This window comes from Neolamprologus multifasciatus, chromosome 15 (assembly GCF_963576455.1).
Source record: "Neolamprologus multifasciatus chromosome 15, fNeoMul1.2, whole genome shotgun sequence".
Taxonomy (NCBI): Eukaryota; Metazoa; Chordata; class Actinopteri; order Cichliformes; family Cichlidae; genus Neolamprologus; species Neolamprologus multifasciatus.
Window position 1 is genome coordinate 4,604,625 of NC_140453.1, and position 20,425 is coordinate 4,625,049.

Consider the following 20,425-nt stretch of genomic DNA (forward strand, 5'->3'; position numbering starts at 1 on the left):
TAAGCCTCTAATTCGCACATTCACAGTGTCTTATACTGTCTGTGAAGGAAACTCCAGCAATACAATGACCAATGTGCTTTCTTGGCTGACGATATGCTTTGGAAGAGTTTATTTTTGCACTGAAATGAAAGCCATGTGTGGGCGTGAACCTGACTATGATTCACACTCCGTCTCCATCCATCTAACAGAAACTCTATTGTGGATTGGGCTGAACTTTGTTCTGGTTCTTCTAATGATTGATATTTAACAATAGAGCAATCGTGCGTGTGCAGATATGGCAGTACTTTAGTGCCAGAGGTGTAATTACTGTAATTATCTTGTTTAAACTTCCGATCTCACATTCAGGTGACTGTTAATTTATGTGTGTATATATATGTGTGTGTGTGTAACTGATCGAATGCGTTCACAGTCTGAACACATTTAGTTTTTGACAGTGATTTGAAGATGAAGGTAAGGAAGTGAAGATCAGATGACACTGACCAGACTGACAAGCGTGATTTGAATTCAGTAACATTGCATAGATGGTTTCCTAATTTGGTATCCAAATGGACTACTAATGAGAAAGCCGTTGAATATAATCAAAGAATTTGTAGATTCATTTTTTAAAAGTCTGGCACACAACTATCACAGAATTTGGCACATTGTTGTGCAGTTAGAAAAAGCCATATTAAGTTCTTGCACTTCATTTCCCACCTAACAAGCGATGATTAAAACAATGATGCGCCTTCTCTGCTGCTTTACAATACATCCCTGCGCTATAGCTCAGATTCAAATAGCTTTTGAATCCAGTCAGTCTTGTGATGAAACGCTTCATCAGCTTGATTCTGTGCAGCGGGAGAAGCGAGGTTCGGGGTCATGCTTTGCTGCTCTGTCTGGGGAGTGAGTGATGATAGAACGAGTACAATAACGCGGAGAGTATTCATGCATTTCTAAAAAGCTTACAGAGCGATGCTGCCCAGCAAGGAGACATGACCACATGACAGGTAAGACGGTCGAAGCATTGGAAATCCATTACTGGGAGATGGAGTGGTGATGCACCCTGGCCAATGTAATGGGAGCACCAGTGAGACACAGTGTCTGAGGAGTTGATGAGATGAGGGGAGGATGGAAGGAGAGAAAGAGGGAGATGGGATAGTCATAAGAGGAAGGCAAAGAAAATGCAAAGTCTGCAGAATTTGTAAAAAAAGAAAGAGATGAACAGAAGAGGGGCAGAGACGTGATGTGAGGTCAGCAGAAGATGTCAGTGGGAAACACAGATAACACCAGACAGCAGTTGCTTTAAGTGGACAGCGCTTGTCAGGGCTTGCTTCTTGAGCATTTCTCCTTCAACTCCTTCACATCTCTCTCTCACACTTCTTTCACCTTCTGTCAAAACGATGAAGGTTTCGTGAGGCTCACTGAACCGCTAACTTCATCTCGAAAGAAACGCTCATAAGCTGCTTTTTTGTAATGTAAATATATGCAGACGTGTGGAGACATTTACCACGAAGCTAAATGCGATACACGAAGCGCCCTCGTTTATGCTGTGAGGTAACTGAGTGCTGTAGATACACGGAGAAAATCATTATGACCACTGATAGTGATGTGTCAGTGCTCTCTGTCTATGGTTGTGCACGAGGAGGCAAAATAAGGAAGAAGTACAAGTGAAAGGAATTTCATATTACCGTCAACTTTTCAATTTTAACCTCGCAGGTCATAACGCTCATAAAACTCCCTCAATGCTCACTGTGTTGTTTTGATATTTTTATGCTCTGTGCTCTCTTAAGCTTGCGCTGCTTATTCTGGTCTCACTCAAGAGCTCCGTCAGAAGCATTCATTCATTAATCCAAACTGCAGCAAACAAACACACTCGCCAGGGCGAGATGAGATGCTGATGATGACACGTCAGGAAAACGCTTCAGAAGTGCTTTCATTGTGCTGCTCGAGAGTTCTGCGTCTCAGATGAACATTGACGGTCTCGAATGCAATCATTGTCAACAGACTGGCTTGAAATGGGCTACAGATGGAAAGGCTGTTTTTTTGCACGCCTCTTTTGAGCCCTTGTTTCTACTCCAGCTCGAGTTACCTCGTATTGTCTTTGAGCGGCGCTGGAATTTCTGTCTGATTGTCATTAAGATTTGGAGCACGTCGCTGTGTTCATTGGCTCGTCGCAGTGTGTGTGTGCGCGCGGGTGTCTGCGTGGGCAGCTCGTCTGACCTCTGATGAATTTATGCCACCCTGCCCATGGGCTTCAGCTACTCATGATGATTCATACATGTTTTTTTTTTTGTAAAAAGCAAATAAATAAATAAATTCAGACTGAGAAAAGCGCACTATCGTTTGTACAATGTGCACATTTACAACTACTGACACAAATCCTGCACAAGAAGTTAGTAGAATAACAAAGCCAGACAAGCACAATGTCCTTTGTCATAGCATTCTCAGACTGCTGATGCTAATTAGCATGTGTCCACCCCATCATCGTTTAGGCTGATTAGATTGGGTGCTTGTCTGTGTGACAAGAGGCAACCTCTTTTTGATGGGTGGCTCCAGAAATAAATTACATACCCTTGGGTCAAGTGAGCAATGCGCAGCACTAATGACCACCCATTTTATATGCACACAAATAGCAGGCATGTTTTCCTTATGCAATGCTAATAAAGGATGTGTGTGTGAACCAAAGCATTTACTGTGCCACTGAATTATTCAGCTATGATGTTGTGTTCAATCTGTAAAAATGGCCGAATATTTGACTTAAAACCTAAAGTTTTTTTTGGATTATTTAATGCAGTACTGTTTTGTCAAGGTGCAAGCTCCAGTCAAGAAGCAGACTCTCACGCACGACCAGGCTGAGGCTGAACTGTGCACTACTCACAATTTTATTTCCACAAAAGCTAAAACCAAAAGCACAGGAAAACGGCACTGAGAAACTCTCCAGAGGGAACGACAATGATGGGAGTTTCAGGGCGCAATCAGAGCCTCAGGAGGTGATCCATTGAGAGAGAGAGAAAGAGGGAGGAGATGAGAGTTAGATCCAGCGGAAAACTGGTGGGTGAAATTGCACTTCCCAAAAGTGGGGAAAAAACAATGTTCAGGATCGCTTGTAAACAGATGGCTATTGGGTCCAGGACGGGCATACTGGTTTGCTTCAGGCAGGTAACAGGAGGAAGGGCAGGCAGGTGATGGAGCCGAGGCAGCTCCAAGGGAAGCTGTCCAAGAATGAACCAGCTTGACGAAACAGGTGAGTAGGTTATGATGGCAGTGGCTTTTCGGGCCTACTGGGAAACATACTGGAAGAGGAGCAAAAAACAACACACAAGAATACTCTACACAAAAAAGCTCATGAGGAGGCCTGATTACCACTCAGCTAAGCAGATGAAGATTGGAAGCCTGGGCTGCTTTTTAAGGCCAAGGAAGAACCGATAATATCTCCTCCCCAGTCTGCCCGACCCAACCTGGACCTGTGAGAGGAAGAAAACAGAAAGGCCCAAAACAGAAGTAAACCAGTGTCTATCAGGACAGTTTCAGTTAGGAAAACTTCAGTCAAATGAAGTTTCTGGCTTGACTCTGAATGTAAGGAGTTAATCTGTGTATGTAGAAGGCAACAGAATTTCAGGAAACAGCAAATGATTTGTGATTTTGGGGGGGTTGGAATTTTTCACAGTTAATTACTATATTATCACAAACCAGCTTGAGTCCTTTTAATTTTAAACTGATAGCAGACAGATAGCAGGCTAACTGTCTCATTGACATTCTATGGCCATCTTGACGCACCAAAGTCGCTTTAAGGTTGGCAAATGACGGTCCCCATCTTCAAAGTAGTCATTTAAAAGGCAACAGGACTGAAGGTTCATTGCACAGGGTCGTAGTAATTATGGTCGAGCCAAGTGCTGTTTTCCCCAGTATCATAATAAAATACCACAGCCTGCTAATTTTGTAAGTGAACAGTTATGTGATCATGTTTCATACCCCACATGTTTTCATATGAGGCACAAAATCTGACACAACAAAAGAAAGGAGAGAACTTTATTTACTTGTGGAGTATTTGCTTTGTTTCATGCATTTGCAGCAGCAGAGGTCAGAGGAAACTCTAAACTTTAGAAAAAACAAACCATAAGGTGGACTCTGGCTAGAAGTCAGCTCGGGCTCTTTCACATATTTGTTTATATTGTTTTGCACGTGTTAAGCCCTCGGTCATTATTACAGGTGCTTCTGCTCCAGACCGTCTATTCATATTGTTTCTTTATTAAATCAGCAGTTTAGCTTGCTCCTGCACAGTGTGTTCCTTCTCCTGAGCACAGAGCAACCCAGCTAATCACATCCGAGCTTTTGCGTAGACTTTACCATACAGCTAACTTCAACATAACCATGTTCGCATAACTTCTGCTTTCCATTCTGTGTCTTTGCACGCTGTAAGGGGCACATTGTGAGCCTTTCATTGTCCCCCTTGGTTTCTGGAAGTGTTCTTCTGTCTGGATTGAAGACGAAAATGTAATCAGCATCTCACCATGCTTCTTACAGTAGGTGTCTGACAGGCAAAATTACATGCTTTCTCTCCCTCCCTTTGACAACCAAACAAATATCCGTCTGTGAAATGCCCTGCCTGTAGAGTTCAGCCTGCAATATACATCCCGAAAATGGAAAAGCTTAATGATTTAGTGTTCTCCGGACTGCATTTGCAGATCTTTCCATTTTTTATGACAAATTAAGACATCCACTGTCACGCTGCAGGAGGCCAAAATTTGCAGACTGGATCTGGTCTGATAATTTAATATCCCTGTCTTAACCCAGCCTTAGTCTGACACGAGCTGCTTATTACTTTGCAGTGCGTTTCAAACTAGACACAGGGATCGCTTCCTTACCTATTTGTGATGCATGCATCGTACTGATACTGACTGTGTATATAGCACATATTTAGATAGACTCACACATGGTCATCGGCACAGACAGAGGAGTTGTTGTCAGAATTTATTTATTTTTTTGTTGTGGTATTTGTGAATTTCACACACATACAGACATGTCTGCTTGGACAGGCTTTTGCCAAAGGAGCAATAACAATCAACAGAGAGGGAACAAATGGTCTGGAGCCTTGTCAAAGAAGATCGTTTACAAAGGTGGACCATCTGGACTGATGCTGTTATCTGCAGACAGCCACATGGAAAACTCTCTTAACTCAAAACAAAGCTGGGGAACAACTATTATCTTAGAGCAACAGGACGCAGTTAAAATACCAAATGATTGATGAGAGTAATTCGTGAAAGAGCGTTTGTGCTGTGTACCGACTCCAGCACTTTTGATGTATTATTTTCCTTCTTCTTATATGTATAGAAAATAAAACTGCAGTAGGATCAAGGCTGTTAATTTCCTTCAGAGGAGGAATTCTTCCTTTCTCCTGACTTTTACTTTGAGGTGAGAGGAAGTGGCCACCACTTCTGTTACAGTCTAGGCTTACAGCAGAGACGACTGCTGCTAAATAGAGAGCAGCTTGTGTGTCCCCAGCAGTGTAACAGGATCTGGGAGAGGCCAGCAGGCCATTATCACCGATCCAACAAAGTCGGCTAAAGCTCTGCCTCCCACGGCAGTAAGTGCTAAACAGCTCCTGCGAGCACGCAGCAAGTTGCTACAGGGTTTAGATTTGTCTTCTGAAGCATACCTTATTCAACGCATATTCAAAGCAGCTGGGTTCTGATTATAACTTATAGACCGGTAGCAGAACCAATGCCCTGGCAGTTATTTTTCACAGCTGTGAAGCTGTGCCTCAACAAGTTCTTGCTCTTTCTTTAGTTTCATTTTTAGCTCGCACCCCCAAAAAAGCTCCAGACTCGGAGCCAATTGCTGAAAACCAAAAAGCCCAGTTAAATTTGTAATAAATGATAAACCAAACAAATATTAGCTGGTTGTTTGAGAGCAACAGTACTAAGAAAGGAATGTTTTTTGAATCTCCTGCATAGCAAAAAGTCTCGCAGAGGCAGTGTTTATTTCCATCAGTGCTGTGCTGTCTGCTGTATACTGATGAAGGACAGGGTCACGGTATGAGCTCCAGCTGCAACAATCACAAACATTCAGATTACTCGATATGAAGAGCGGTCAAAGCCTTTTTCTGACCCCCGGACATCGGTACACTGTAAATCGCTGGAAAACGCAGGTATTGTATGCCATAGTGCATTATAATGACAATATAGGGCTCTATAGTTATGACAAAATGAGTGACAAACACTCAAGATACATTGCTTACACGAAGGTTTTATCATATCTAACCTAATAATAGCTCTGACGTGTACCCAGATGCCTCTGCTGGTGGTGGCATATTGTACATTGTGATGCATTTATAGAAAGTCCAGTAGAGCCATGTTTCAGCTAACCACCGAGCCTGTGATTGATTTGTGTGTGTCTGTGTGTGGAAAGATAATACCTGTGCTTTGCAGAGGTATTATTTACTGTATGTCTCGGTGATGTAATGATGCACTCATGAACCTCTGCCGTAGGCTATGCAAACCCTTACCATCAATTCGTCCACACCCCAGGGAGATAAAACTGCAATTGAAACCCAGGCCTCATCTGCAGTATAACGCACAATCACCTGCAGTCAGACAGAAATAATAGTTGAGCCTTGCTTACAGGCTGACGTGCAAGGGTGAGTGTTAACCTTTAAGATATTCTTAGATGGATGCTGGTAGCACATTTTTCACATGGCCGTGTGTTGAAATAGCAGATTTGAGTCCATTATTGTTTCTGAAGTATATCAGTAATTACATCCTTACGAATCACAATTGCTCAAATAAGTGCCGATGTTTTTAGAGATTTGAAGCACAATGTAAAAGGAGACTGCTAATGATGACTCTCTATATGTGTTTTTTTTTTCCACATTATTTTTTGTACATCTGATAAACAAAGTGAGAAACCAGTAGAATTACATTAAACTATATATCTCTTTGTGCTTCCAGTGTTCTAGAAGATGAAGCTTACAAAAAGGCTCAGTGAACAATTGAACTTCAGACCCTAAGAACAAGTGTTCTTGTGATTAATGAAGTCGCCTAATTTACAGTTTTTGATTTTCGATGTTACACTTACAGTTCATTCAACATATATGAAATTATTGACTCAGCCACGATTAGGGATGGGTATCGTTTAGGTTTTATCCAATATCGGTACTTTTGAAACGGTGCCGGTGCTTAAACGGTGCTCGAACCGGTGCTTAAAGAATGGAGAACACAAAATTGGTCCAAAAACCTCTCATGTTCAGCTGTTTTTTTTTGTATAAAGATAACAATGTTAGCCTTTTCTGCAGCTATGGGGCATATATGGTATCACTCTTGGCTGGAAGCAGTGCTTAAACAATGAAGAAAAAAAAAACTTTGGTCAAAAACCTCTCATGTTTAACTGTTTCCCACTTTTTCTTTGGTCATTTTAGCCTTTTTGGCCAGGGTGAAGGGAGTATCTGCCATCAAACAAGAAGACAGCCGCATGTAGCTACGATGGTGTTTGCTAGTTCACCTTACATGCATTAATGTAATAACGTGGTTAGCCTACTCAACGTAAATTACACACGAACAACATTAAGCTACTCACGCAGAGAAGAACGGCTGCTGCTGCCGTCATCATCCTTCATCATTTCTGCTACACTGGCAGGGCTAGGGGCCAGGACTCTACTCTTCAGGTTTTTGGGGGATGTTGCTAACTCCGGGTCCGATAACAGGCACCACACCCGCAGTAGATGTGCACTAGCAATCAAATACGGTGCATTTCTCGGCTTTTAAAAAAAACGCTATGCGTCGCCAGGTGTTTCATCGGATTTGAGGTGTTACTTCCTTTGACAGTATCACAGTATCAGCTTAAAGCACTTGTTGCAGGCTGCTGAGTTTGCATCTTTTGCTGTGAAGTACAGCCATACTTTTGACCGCTTCGCCTTGGGCATTTTTAATCTGTAGCTCTGCTCTAAAAGAACGTACGTACCTGGGCCCGCCTACTATCCTCGGAAACGTAAAATGATTGGCTAGAATCTAAAGTGTATGACATCTAAGGACAAAAAAAGCACCGAAATGTGCGCTGCTTTTCGGTCTGGTTACTACCGTTTATGTCAGGATACCGGTACTCATCCCTAGCCACGATTCATTATTATTCGATTCTTATGAATTGAAGACTCTGTCTCCTCTCTAGTTTTAGCTAAGAACATTGAGCTTGGTGGTGTTTGGCTATTTTCTCCATAAAACAGCAGAGAGTCTCCTTAAACATCAAGTGGATAGAAGATCAGTCTAGTTCATGTCCTATATCAGGATTGCAGTCCAAGACCAGTGCTGTTAAATCATTGCAGCTTAATGTCGGGAATCTGAATCAGCTGTGTATTTTGCTGACATGCCCCATTCCTCTTTCCACGAGTGACTCCAATCATTCACTCGTGCTGCAAGTCGTTCGCGCTGAACAGGCACATTTTAAACTGGCACTGCATTTTTTTTTCTCCCATTTATAAAGCTTAAAACACTGATATCAAGAGTTCTGGAATATCTGTTGTAAAATGTGTTAGGGTATAGTAGAGCAATACAGAAATTAATAAAATTAATAACTGAGTGTTTTTTTAGCCTGTGTGGTAAATGTGAATGAACTGAATAAAGTATGGCTCGTCCATACCTCCCAGCGGACTCTGCTCAGAGACATTTTAGTTCACAGAGGCATGAAACTGTCTGTCAGTTGACAGGTCTGGAGGGAGAACTCCCACACACTCCTATTTTAGACCTGTTTCACACACACACACACACATACACACACGCACAGTCATACTCACAACACTTTATGTTCTTTGGGTGCTGAAATAAACATCACACTAACCAAGCATGCATCACCCCCCTGCTAGTTTTGACTCTCTCCGTCTCTGCTTTGTCAGCCTGACAGCCTCAAACATTTTTTCTTTAATTCAGTGTCTCCATTGCTCCTGACTATCTTTATCATCAGCGGGATTGACTACAGGGCAAATGGCAGTTTGCAGTTAAAGGTGATCAAAGTGGACTGGATATTGACTCATTGATTTTTATAAAAGTAACCGCAGGACCATTTTTTTCCCATCCGCCAACGACGAGGCGATTGATCAGCGTCACGCATCGAAGCAATCTTCCAGCCAGGCAGCAGCAGGGATTAAAAACAGGGGCAGTGAGGAGGGGGAGAAAAGAAGCAAAGAAAAGGTTAGCGTGATGGACCCTGATGGGTTTGGGTTTGATTCTACAGTCAATTACATAGGTAATTCCTGCACACTGATTAATTCCCCTGGTGTGAAGCAGACCGTCTCATTACCGCTCGCAGAGAAATCGAAGGTGATGCCTACCCTCTCTTTGGCCTCAGATGCTATCATGTGACTGTGCTTCTGGATTAGGATGAATGAGGGGGAAAAAAATTACCAGCTGAATGAATGAGTGAAATTGAGACTTCAATGAAGAACAGAGGAGCCTGTGTCACCGTGGAGGGAGAATTACCCCAGTGGGACCAGAGATTACTATCCTGGTGAAAAGACTAGAAGAAGCACAATGGTGCACCTGTGCAGGTATAATTTCTACCTTTAGCATAGTCGCAGCAGGAATGACCTAAAGATTTTAAAAAGGGAAAAAGAATCATCTTTGTGTGTATTCATCTTTTTTATTTGTAGTGAACAGAGCAAGTAATGTGAGATATCTGCTTTATGCGTCGGCCAAGTCACGTGAGAATAAGCTTTCACACCAGGCTTCACAAAACAGGCGCAACAACCATTAATAATTAATGAAATTCACAGTGTAGTAATTGTTTATCAGTCGTCCACATAATTAAATTTACACTTGTACATTCTCCCAGCACGGTGCTTTGCTTTAAAGGAGCGCAAACAATCAGTAATTGTTTTTTAAAACAGTTAATTGTTTTAATATTACGAGTGATTCAAACTTAAAGCAGTGAATTTAAACTGTTATAACATGAATTAATGATTTGCTTGGAAGAAAACTGCCAGATTTTTTAGTATATATATACACAAAGTTTGCAGGGATAGGTGTTCAAAGAAAAAGTGACAAGTTTTATTACAGCTGAAGAGCCAGCTGAGCCAAAACTCAGAAAATCCTGCAAGTATAAAAAAAAACTTGCTGGACTCTTGGCGTGCCGTGACCCTTTTCTTCAGTCACTGCTGCTTTGGTGTCAATCTGTTCCATTGGAGCTTGGCTCATGTCTCCAAGTCACTTGATGCCTGCAGTGAATTCAGATGTGACATTTTGTTAACCCAGCAAAAGGTCGTCCCAGTGGAACTGGAGCTGATCAAATAGGAACCAGTCGAGACAGGGGCTCTCAGTCTAGCGAAGGAGGGTTGCTGCCAGCTGAAAGTCAGCAGTTTTGTTGCTGAAGAAAAATCGGTGTTAACACAGACATGCATTCATCTTTCATCTTAACACCTAGAGGCAGGGAAAAGGTCAGTGCACCCTTACAGTATAGATAGATAGATGTGCCTCACATCCTGATCCTGTTCCTCACATGTTTACTAATACTAAGCAATAATTAATGAGTTAAAAAAAATCCAGACTAATGGCTCATTAAAGCAAACAAAATCAACATGAAACGCAGAAAATAAGGTAAAAATCAAATAAACGACACCCACAAGGAGACCACTGTAACAGTGACCGATGATGTGTAGGCCCAAACCGTCTACCCACTGAGATCACATTGATGTCATTCTCAGAAGTATCAACCGTGTCAATAAATGCTAAGATTTGTCAATAAGGCATTACATGTAGTGACTTCAGCAGCTACAAACGCGTCGCTCGCACCGAACCATTTCATGTTATCGTCATAAGCTGCGTGTTTATAGTTTTCATAAATTGGCTTTCCTGTAGTTTGTCCACAAGTAGGCTGCCCTATACAGAGGTGTAAAGTTCAATTCAATTCAATTCAATTCAATTCAATTCAATTCAATTTTATTTATATAGCGCCAAATCACAACAAATGTCGCCTCAAGGCGCTTCATAGATACAGAGAAAAGCCCAACAATCATATGACCCCCTATGAGCAAGCACTTTGGCGACAGTGGAAAGGAAAAACTCCCTTTTAACAGGAAGAAACCTCCGGCAGAACCAGGCTCAGGGAGGGGCGGCCATCTGCTGCGACCGGTTGGGGTGAGAGAAGGAAGACAGGATAAAGACATGCTGTGGAAGAGAGACAGAGATTAATAACAGATACGATTCAATACAGAGAGGTCAGTTAATACATAGTGAGTGAGAAAGGTGACTGGAAAGGAAAAACTCAATGCATCATGGGAATCCCCCGGCAGCCTACATCTATTGCAGCATAACTAAGGGAGGATTCAGGGTCACCTGGTCCAGCCCCAAAGTATGGTCTGTATAGAGAAAAATTTGCAAAAACTTTGCATAGGAGGATGTTTGCTTCTGCATCATTCCTCATTGCCTATAAATATCTTCATCATCCATCATTCGATCCGTAATATTTGACCATAGTACAGATAATACGATTATTATCCGACTATTTAAATGCAGGGGAACTTTGTCCTTTGTTCTACAAATGTTGGTGGATCTCTTCTAGGGATTGTATCTGATATCATTTCCACACCACAGAAGAAGAATGTGAAGGAGTTTCTGGAGAGCAGTGTTTACTATGACTGAAGATCACAAGGTCATCTGCTACATAATATGGTCTGATAAACATTTACCAATCATGCAGCCAGTTTTAAAGGTTCCTCGATGTTTTCAACAAATCATCAACATGAAGATTAAAAAGAACAGAAATCCTCTTTGCTTAAACGCTGTCTCCACATCTTTATTTCAACCTCTTCTTTTGCAAGTGAGTAAACCAGACCTCCCACAACTCTCAACTCTGTATTTTAGCACCTGTCATTGGCTCAACTTAACAGATAACTTCCTGTGATTTACATGATCACACAAGAACAAATGAATTTCCCTTTTTTTATTTGATTAATACATACAGTAATTGTGCCATTTTTAGCTTTAAAGCCAAACTGGTTATGACTAGATTTTTTATTAATCCCTTTTAGGGAAATTACTCTCTGCATTTAACCCATTCACTCAGTGAAGCAGTGGGCAGCCACCAATCCAGCACCCGGGGAGCAGTATGTAGGGACAGCACCTTGCTCAGGGGTACCTCAGGTAGCCGTTCGGTGGATTTGAACCCCCGACCTTCCGATGAGGCGAACGCTCTACCTACTGAAATATCGCCTCCCCTTGATTGATGAACGTATTTAACATATCCAACAGAACTCTTTCTAAAGCTTTTTACATTATAGTGGCTAAGGCTACAGGTGACCTATAATCATCAAGATCGTGTCGGCTTTATGCTTAATGGTCCGCACTAACAGAACATTGAGTCTGGCAACAGGCCATGGTTAGTGCATCCAGTAAAACCAGAGGCGGAAAGTGAAGGACCTAGACTAATAATAGTGTGTTGGAAGAAAAATGTGATCTAACACACAGGTCTTATGTCTTGCAGCTCAGGTAAAGCTTGATACTCCTTAAGTGATATAACAACCAGTGAGTCATTACTCTCAACATTATCGACTGTATGCAGATCACTCAGAAAACAATTGAGTAAGCTGCTACACTCAAAAAGGATTCTTATAACATTGTTCAGGTAAAAGATGGATGCAGCCTAGCTTGATGTGGTGATATTGGTGTTGTTACTGCTTTAATTGGCTGGATCTTAAAACCACTTATCCAATACTTTTAGCAAATTTGCAGTGTTGGGGAGTAACGGAATACATGTACCGCCGTTACGTATTTAAAATACAAAATATGAGTAACTGTATTCCGTTACAGTTACCGTTTAAAAATGTGGTATTTAGAATACAGTTACTTTGTTGAAATTAATGGATTACACGGTGGTCTTTTCCTGTTTGATATGTTTGGCTATGCTCTCTCTATTTTTGGTAATTCCACACCAGTGGAAACCCAAACAAAACACGCATTAAGAGGATCAAAGTGTCTCAATCTCGCGTCTCATAATGATGTGAAGAAATATTTTTTAAAATTATTTAATATGAAGGCAATAGCAGAGTGTTACAGGCATCGCCCTAAAGCATGTAGCCTCATGGGCAGTGGAGCCCGTGCTGCAGGGAGAATGGACTCCATACCTGTTATGTGTCTGTGAGCGTGAGGGAGGGATAAAAAGGTGAGTGGAAAAGTACGAGCTGTCACCGAGCAGAAACGGGAGCTGGAAGCATGTAAATATAATAATAACCACTGCAGCCTGATGAGCCCAGTTGTAAGTAAGCTATTAAGACTCGACTGTACACCGTGTTCGTGTTTTCCTCCGAAACAATAAGTTCCGTTGGAGCAGCCTTTCAACGCCTCTCTCTGTCTCTCGCTAGCAAAGTTGACTCAGACAACAAAGTAAAGCTAGTTTTCGGCTACGAGCCCAACAGGGAACCCGATGTATTAGCCAGAGGTCAGAGCCGTAGACCTGTTTTATATACGCGCGGAATAGTTTTCTATACAAGATCGCTGCAAAAAGTGCAGCCTTACCTAATGTCCACCTACTGTTACTCATTTATATTAATATTTAAAAATCTAGTTGGTATTGGTAGGGCAAATAACCTTCAGTAATAGTAATAAATCACACTGCAATAGTACATTCATGTAGTTGAAAAAAGCATGATAATATATTAAGTAATCCAAAGTATTTGAAATACGTTACTCTCATTGAGTAATGTAACGGAATACGTTACAAAATACATTTTGGGGCATGTAATCTGTAGTGGAATACATTTTAAAAGTAACCTTCCCAACACTGCAAATTTGCCAGCTTTCCCCGATAGCTTGGTAACGCGTAGATTTTAAGGCGTCGTGTCAAAATGCCACTCTGCTTTCACCCGGCACCTTGCTAGTTTCTGTGGCATTAATTTGACTGAAGATCAGCAGTTTAGAATTCCATTGCTCTCCTTCGCAATATTAACATGGCTCTTTCATTAGATCTTTAAATATCTGTTCTTATGGATTAGTCGAGTTTCAACATAAACTCTGATTTCTTTAGAAATACCTCAGTATGTGCAAAAGCCAGTGCTTTAGACTATTGCAGCCATGAATCCCAACAGTAACTCATTTAGTCTGCCTCAGGCAGGTGACCTCCTATTACTCTACTATCAGTGGCTCTTGGCATTCCTATTGACTGGTCTCAATTTGGCTCCTCTTCCATGCTGTTCAATCAGTGTATCGCTTTCGGTATATTGTACAAGTTGGTATTTTCCAGCTATCAGGTCAAGATCCCAATCGGTGATTAGTGTGCCAATATTTACCTCCACTGCGGTGACTTACACTAACCTTGCACCTGCTTTGCTTAAGTTATATTCAGCTGCTTCAGAAATGACAGCCTCAAAGTGATATATTTATATACATACTACAGTATATTCACAATTAGTCAGTGTAATTGTCTCACTTTGCGTTATACTTGGCAAAACGACATAAGCCAGACAATGGAATTAACTTTCAGTGGTGATGTGCCATACATACTGCCCACCGTGCAGGTGAGCATGAAATTTGAAGTGTTATGAACAGCTCTGTGGGTGTGTTACCATGGAAACCATAAGGAGGAAGGGTAAGTCTAACAGGTAGCTAGAAGAGGGAAGGTTTTCAGACACATGGTTTCCATTTGACAGGGGAACATAGAGACGGTCACATTCATCTCTAATTGACTCTGTTCTCGTGTACAGACCTTCGCACCTCTTTTCTTTTGTCAGCGAGAACTGAAAACCTCATCTCTCAGTCAGACTTGTGAGTCTGTTTGGCTGCTTAATTGGAGCAACTTTTACTGAGGTCTACTTGCTGTTCGAGACTTGTGATTTTAATATTCAGAGACAATGATTTAAAAAAAAAAATCTGTTTCATCAAGTATCATTTTCCTAAGAAAATGTTTTTGGCAGCATGTGTTCTTAATTAAACCCAGCAAAGGGACACTTAAAGCTCACTTTCTGTGATCCTTCAAATGTTTATGAATCTGCAGGAAGCTATTACATCAGCTGGGAGTTTTGAAGTGCCACTGGCACAACTTCAGAACCATTTTCATGCTAATTATTGCCTTGCTGAAAACGTCCAAACGAATCTACTTTGCAAAAGTTGATGATTTTAGAAGAAAGCGTCTCAAATGAGTCTTAACTTTAACTGAGAACTACACTGAAACTGCCTTACTTTGTTAATGATCGCGAGTGCCAATGAAGCGGCGCTAATGAAAGACTGCTCGTTGATCATTTCAAACTGCAGATATCTCATTTTGTAGCCAGACCCTGCGAGCGGATAGTTAAACATTCAGACATGCCCTCGGGCAGAGATCAGTTTCTCACCTCTCCTCTCTAATTTGTCCAGATGTAACTGGAATGATCAATATCAGCTCAGTGTTTTCCCACTGTACTGTCATCATCCATGTATTCATAACAGATGCTTCATGTGGCGTGCAGATCGTGACAAAGTGGGTGAGACGAGAGAGCGGCTCTTGGGAAATTTATTAATTGACATTTTGGTCACACTAGCCTGACAACATAAATCACACAGGTGAGGACAGAGGTAGACTCGGCACACACCGGGTGCGCTTGATCTTGAATGATCGTTTCTATACCTGTGCGTATAAATGTCAAGACTTAAAGAGACAGGTGACCTTTCTCACTCCCTTCAACGATTCCTGTGAAGCACATAAGCACAGCAAAGGCCTAATTGGTTTTCAATAGTACATTTAGGAGGGCTGGTAAAGAAAATGTCTGATTCTCAATGCTGTTGCTCCAGAGACCACAGCTCTCTCTTGAACTATCCACTGCCTAAAAGAGCACAGCAAATGGAGGTATAAGACACATTCACTTATCCCTCTCTTACACACGTACATTTCTTTGTTTTTTCACGTTCAGTGATGCGTGATGAAGCTAAGTTTGGAAGAACTGGCATACTTGGTCTTTTTTCTTTTTCTTTTGGGAAGCTGGGCTTTTGTTATTTCTTTTTTCAGCCATTTGTTTGGTTGGACGTGCTCCCCCACTTCCACTCTGCACACCACATGGTTTGGACGCCAACAGACTGCAGGTTCTGTTTCATAAGTGTAACACTTCCGAGAGGTGATAGCAACACTTTCTTAAGAAAACGTGAGTGCTTAACAAGTATTTTAGCTTAATAATCCTAAAAGCAAGTGAAAACTGCCAGTAGCATAAAACCGCGTCATTTAACACTCTTTTGTCATGTCAGCCTTAATCACCTTTTCAACTTTTGTTAACATCCAAAGCTAAGGCAGAACATATCACTAGCATCAGGAAAACCACATCAAATCCAGGAATGTCACTACCATATTATTCACAATAATGCACTCAAAATATGTAAATATTTCAAAGTATACCTAAATATTTTAAGGGGCGATTGTGGCTCAAGAGTTGGGCGTTCGTCTTGTAATCGGAAGGTTGCCGGTTCGAGCCCCGGCTCCGACAGTCTCGGTCATTGTGTCCTTGGGCAAGACACTTCACCCGTTGCCTACTGGTGGTGGTCAGAGGGCCTGGTGGCGCCAGTGTCCGGCAGCCTCGCCTCTGTCAGTGCGCCCCAGGGTGGCTGTGGCTACACTGTAGCTTGCCATCACCAGTGTGTGAATGTGTGGATGATTGTGTATAGCGTAAAGCGCTTTGGGGTCCTTAGGACCAAGTAAAGCACTATACAAATACAGACCATTTACCATTTACCATTTCTGAAAGGCTCCTGTCCTCATATTCCTATAAATAAAAGAGACTCCAGGTCTCTTTTATCCCTACTGCGTCTTGTCTCCTTAATGGCAAATAATTGTCCTTGAACTTTCTATCATTATTATTGTTATTATTATTTTATAGTATTGTTCTGTTTATTTTTATCTTGCTGCTAAATTAATTTCCCCTTGTGGGACAATAAAGAAATTGAATTGAATTTATTGAATTGTTGCATAGGACTCACTATTATGCAGCATAAATTGGCTATAATGACGTCCATCTACTCTACTGGTACAGCTTTGCTCTGTCAGTGCATGCCACTGTGGTCCTGTGTACACGGCACGTTTAAGAATCTATATGCAGTCATCATAACTGATGATACGACGACAGGTCTCATATGCTCTTATTCAGGGTGGAAGATGATAAATGTCTGATTGAATTTGGCTGAAATGTCCTCGCTTGGAATGGTAGGCTGACAGTGTTGGAAACAGGAAAGGCAGCAGCGATATGTTTGGCCTGCCTGTTGTGAAAGCATCTGTTATAGAGCAGCAAACAGTTTATATGTGCCAAAAAGTTGATTTTGTTCATCTGGACGTAGCGTTTTCAGTAGGAGAAACATTTCGTTTCTCAAACAAGTGACTTCTTCAGTCTCTGGATGAGTGACGAAACGTGTCTTCCACTGAAAACGCTACTTCCAGACGAACAGAATGAGCTTTTTGAGATTTGCTTACCTGGGCATGCATCAAGACTGTTTATATGTGCCTTTTTTGTTCAGATTCGATATTTTCTGAAGTGTTAAAGACACGTTTTATATTCTGTTTGTGTACCCTTAAAGCCCGATGTGGCTTTCAGTTACGTTTCTGGATTGTGTAGAAGGATTGGCAGACACCAGTTTTCATCCAGTTACCGCCCTTCTTGCTCATTTCCATCTTTTCCTGCACCAAAAGCTGTTACCTTTAAAACAAAACAAAAAAAAGAAATTCAATTCAGAGGTTTCTCTGATAATCCACTGTGTCTAGACTCTTGTCCTTGGCTGTCATTAAAGGCTGAGATTGGCTTATTATGCCTGGGGGCCATAGGTGTCTGTGTTGTCTGGTAGAGAACAACCGTGGACTGATAATCATCTTTTATCCAAGATCGGTCACAGAATCCAAACCAATCAGATATGGAGGCTAGTTCCGCACGCAGTTTTGATCTCTCGCATTATGTGTATCATTAGCACCGTGGGGTCTGGAAATGGGCTGCCCCCGCAGCCACCTGACTGAAAGTGAGACCATGGGCTTAAATGGGAAAATGAATGTTGTCAAATATCCAAGGGCTTGTTTAAACATTCAGTAAGTCTTTGTTGGCAGATCAGTGGAGCACACAGATGTCAGACCAAATGGGGCATTGGGGTGTAGGTGGTTGGTTGGTTTGGTGGCTGGCATGGCCTAGTCAGGCAGATGGTCTGGGGAAGTCGGGACAGCAGGATGTCTGTGTCACAGCGGAGCTAATGATGGCAAAAGGCTAAACGATGACTACAGACAGCAGATAAATCATAATTATCACTGCACAGTGCTCACTAAGGGTCCTTAAATGTTTACTGAGGGATTTGTAGGCACAATTGGGGTTGTTTATGTACCAAATTATGCCATCTACTGTAGTTGTGGGAACTGCAGTGACTGCATGGCTAAACAGCTGTCAGTTTCTTTTTTTCTTTATTTATGCAAAGGCTCGAATGATCCCGCATGCATCGCCGTCTGAAGCAGCTGTTAGCTTTAATAAGAAGTGAAATAGCCCCACTGTGCTTTCACAGGAAAACAGTGAGCTTTGATGTGTGGATTCAGTCAAGATCTGCTGTGAATTTGCCCTTGATGCACAGTACCTTAAACATCAGGAGGGTAACAGTAATTTGTGATGCCACATTTTGATTTATTTAAAGTTTGACCACTTGCTTGCGTTCAAGACAGAATAAAGTAAGAGAAAAATCACTATTCTTCCTCAGTTCCGTAATTCAAAAGACTAGTTTATTGCAGGACACTTGTAATGCACTAGCTTTTTGTTTTTTAAACAAACCCTTTCCAAGAATTTTAGGCCGTGTAGCGTATCATTACACAACACCTGCGTGTCATTCATATTAGCCAAACAAATCAAGTCAAAGTCCGGTGCTGCCAGGTACATGCGAAGCATACTGCTCTATGAGCAGAAAGACAAAAAAAAGAAACAGCCTCTCCTCTTCAGCTAATTCTGATGCTCCACAGCCCTCCTTCTATGTCCTGCAGGAATTTCCCCCAATAAACCCAATTGGTTCTGGTCAGGATTATTAAAGATGTCATTGAGTCGGGATTCTGCTTGAGTCCTTTGCGTGGCAAGGGCACGGCACATGAGAGCGGTTTATCACGATGGAAGGAAAGGACAGGCAAGTGAAGGAGTCCAAGAAAGGAAAGAGCCAAAGGGAGAGGACATATGCTGCCTCCTTACAGCGTCTGCAGTGGCAGAGCAACTACAGCCTGAAGGCTCCACCATGCCAACAGGGACTCCTGTGAATTATTTACTCCTGGGCCCCATTGTAGATGCTTGCCCCTGTAGGGCTTCTCTCCTCTGGGTTCCTGGCTTATGCAAGGTCCCTAGCAGGATGCCAGATGAAGTACTGATGGTTGGAATTGTCTATTTTTTCCCATCCACCCTCTTTGTAGGTAATTTTGGCAGACATTTTTAAAGAACATAAATACGGAGTCAGGGTTATGTCATAAATTCTATGCAAGATAAAACATAATCTCAACCAAGTAATCTAATTTCACAGGCGCAGGTATTCATTGCCACTTGTGCACTTAAATTTCCTCACACATAAAATCAACAAGCCACGCGTGTAGAAGTCAACAGCCAAGCAGGCAAATCGCCATCGCGCATGAGAGTGCACTGTGGCAGCAAAATAACTGGTGCTTCTGTACCGTATTTGCTTATATATGGGACCATGAAGTTTGTCAAGTTAACTAACAACAGCTATCTCATTTTGTTAAATCACAGGATTACCTTAATATAATAAGAATTAGTGCTGTAAGCATTAATCTCGTTAAAATGACGTTAACGCCATAACTGCATTAATGCGGCAAATCTCCGTTAACGAGTTAAAGCAGATCGCCCCGTGCGTGTGGCTGCACGGTGTCAACGCGTTAGCGCAGTTAGCTCATTAATGTCATTTTAATGAGATTAATGCTGACAGCACTAAGGCTACGTTCACACTGCAGGTCTTAATGCTCAATTCCGATTTTTTGATCATATCCGATTTTTTTTGTCTGCTCGTTCACACTACAAATAAAATGTGACAGTAAACGCGCTCTAGTGTGAACCCTCAAAGTGGCACGCATGCGCAAAAGAAGACGTCACACACAACGCGCTCTGTTTAGACCCAAACCAAACAGTATTGTTTGACTGATGACCTTAATATAAAGACTCGTTTCGGACTTCACGTTTCCCAATTTTGCTTTAAGTTATAAAGTTATTTTGTTATTTACATATGGCCTAATAATGATCCTTATTGCTGTTTAGAGAGGAGCAGTGCTTCAAAGGATAGCTGCAGATTTCTGTCAGAATCTGCAGATTATACAGTACAAATAAAATGTTCACGTTTCTCCAACGCTGCCTTCCCAACAGTTTCACTGACATCTACACTGGATGGCCAGGAAGCGTTCACGATGTCTTCTCGGGCGCTGATAATTGGCGTCTGTCTTGTGTCAGTGACGTAAAAGACGGATTTAATGCGACATGACCGTTCAAACAGCAGTCGCTTTCTAAAACATT

At 41.8% G+C, this 20,425-nt stretch overlaps 1 protein-coding gene and 1 long non-coding RNA gene across 6 annotated transcripts in view; both read left to right on the forward strand.

Annotated features, from left to right (window-relative positions):
- The window catches only part of plcb1l (phospholipase C beta 1-like), a 145,008-nt gene that overhangs the window by 45,861 nt on the left and 78,722 nt on the right, over positions 1 to 20,425 (forward strand). The gene's annotated exons all lie outside the window — the stretch shown is intronic.
- Positions 6 to 11,702, forward strand: LOC146501350 (uncharacterized). Its single transcript, XR_014869529.1, has 2 exons — positions 6 to 10,845; positions 11,301 to 11,702. It is a non-coding gene; the product is annotated as an uncharacterized LOC146501350 (long non-coding RNA).